Source organism: Megascapheus bottae, chromosome X (assembly GCF_031878675.1).
Source record: "Megascapheus bottae isolate mThoBot1 chromosome X, mThoBot2.hap1, whole genome shotgun sequence".
Classification (NCBI taxonomy): domain Eukaryota; kingdom Metazoa; phylum Chordata; class Mammalia; order Rodentia; family Geomyidae; genus Megascapheus; species Megascapheus bottae.
Window position 1 is genome coordinate 38,872,478 of NC_143547.1, and position 2,365 is coordinate 38,874,842.

The 2,365-nt window shown below is 37.0% G+C and overlaps 1 non-coding gene across 1 annotated transcript; it reads left to right on the forward strand.

Moving 5' to 3' along the window:
• Nucleotides 1–1,824: 1,824 nt before the first annotated feature.
• On the forward strand, nucleotides 1,825–1,917 carry LOC150040901 (small nucleolar RNA SNORA72). The gene has a single exon (XR_016533905.1). It is a non-coding gene; the product is annotated as a small nucleolar RNA SNORA72 (small nucleolar RNA).
• Nucleotides 1,918–2,365: the final 448 nt, after the last annotated feature.

Genomic DNA, 2,365 nt, shown 5'->3' on the forward strand with positions numbered 1-2,365 from the left:
ACAGGACAAAGAGCTAAGTGCTAGGATGGTATATCCAGGCTCTGCCAGCCACATTACAGGTCAGTGCCTATGCCTGAGTGTACTTGCTGTGGTTGGCAGCTAGATTGTGGCAGGCCAGAAACTTCCTGAAAGTCTTCCTGCTGGCAGCTATGCCAGTGGCTGTGCTTATTTACTTCCATGTGGGAGATGCATGGAGAGGAAAAGAAAATGGATTTTCTGTCACTCTCTTTGCTCTCCCTCCACCTGTATCAAGTTGTCTTTGTACACAATTGTGATACAAAAGAGATTTCTTTTAAACAATTGATTTGTTTGTCTTTATTAAGGAATAAGAGTTTGTGATGATGAAGAGAGATATGAAATGGGAATAAATTCACCTTTGTTGTACATTTACCAGTTGCCAGACATCTTACACATCTCTCACTTTGGTCCTTTGTTACCCATGCAAGATAAGCATTTACTCAATCGTCCATTCTTTGCTTGGATGCTTGTTAGCGTCCAGGTGGCCCTCTAGAGTCTGATCAGTAATATCAGTAAATTAAAGATGAGGAAAAATAATCGAAGAGAGATTAAATTACTTGTTCATGTTTACAGCTTACAACTAGAGAACTAGAAATCAAATTCAGGGCAGTTCTGCAGACTTGGCCCTTATATGAGAGATACTGTTAAAAGATTTCATAGGGGAAGTTTAATTTGAAAACAGCTCTACTACCTAGACCACTTTCCTCCATATGATTCAAGTTGAAAAGACATCGCAATATAAACTCTGTGGGAAGAAAACGGTAGGAAAAAATGGAAGTATGTGGAGACCATGTCGGCTTACTATTTCTTCTTTATTTTCAGATTTTATTTACATCTCCTGTACTCTCCCAACTTCAGATGTGATGGCCAGTACCCATAGCAGCCTCCACATTCCTCTTTCCAGCATTCACTCACTCAACTTTGACACGGAAATATCATGGAAAAGATTTCTTGGTGTTATGCAAAGTGCCTTGTAAATCTCCACTCAACCCAACTTACATAGAAATGTGGAACATCTACTTTTGGTTCCTCTAGTTTCTTCAACTGGATTTGATGTAAACTCTACAACCAAAAGAAAGAAGAGACACTTTCAATGAGCTTGCCTGGCATGTATAAGACATGGCACCACAATTACACATCATCATAGTAAGTCAGAATTATCTACATCTAAGAATCTATTTGGAAAATAGTAAACGATTTGTAATTTGTATTATATTTGTTGAACCCTTTTTCTTATTTTCTCATGCATTTTTATTATTATAAAGGGGGCATACTTTTGCTTAGGTTAATTAGTATGCATTCTTTTGAGTCTATTACAAACGAGGCTGCTTTAGTCTGGATCTTTTCACTGTTGGCATACAGGAAAGCAACCGATTCTTGTAGTTTGATTTTATACCCTGCTACTTTGCCAAAGTGTAGGACCAGCTCTGGCACCTAGGGCAGGATATCTACAGTGCAATGTGTGTGTGTGTGTGTGTGTGTGTGTGTGTGTGTGTGTGTGTGTGTGTAAATATATATCATGCCATCTGCAAAAATGGGTAGTTTTACTTCTTTCTGTATTTGGATCTCCTTTGTGTTATCTCTTGCTTTATTGTTCTGGTTAGGAATTCTAATACTATATTGAAGAGGAGTGCAGAGAGTGGAAATACTTTCCTCATTCCTTATTTTAGAAGAAGAATGGTTTTAGATTTTCACCATTAAGTATAATGCTGCATATAGATCTTTCCTATACAGAATTTTTATAATGAAGAATATTCCATGCATCCTAGCTTCTGCAGAGCTTTTATCATAAAGGGGTGTTGAATCTTGTCAAAAACATTTTTCTGCTTTTCTGCTTTTGTAATAATCAGGATAGGCTAAACATTCACTACCCTAAGACCATGCATGCTAGTGATAGGCTTTGTCTAATTTACCATAATCTTTTCTAAGTTAACTTTGCATTAAAGAAATAATATGCAGTAGGTGCAAATGTGGAGATTGTTTAAAGAATGTTGTCAATGTAGGCGAATCGGTGATTAGATGTTAGTATTAGATGAACTGCAAAATTACTGTTTTATTTCCTGGTTGATTCTGATATCATTAGAAGCATGCCAGAACAAACTGTAGAAAAATAAGCAGTGCATAATTTTTCATTAATAAAATTTGCCAGATACACAATGGAATTCTATGCCGCTGTCAGAAAGAATGACATCATTCCATTTGTAAGGAAATGGGAAGACTTGGAAAAAAATCATATTAAGTGAAGTATGCCAGACTCAAAGGAACCTAGGCTCAATGGTTTCCCTCATTTGTCATAATCAGTAGAAACCTTGGGCTCTCCTAGCAGAAGCATACAATAGGGCAAAAC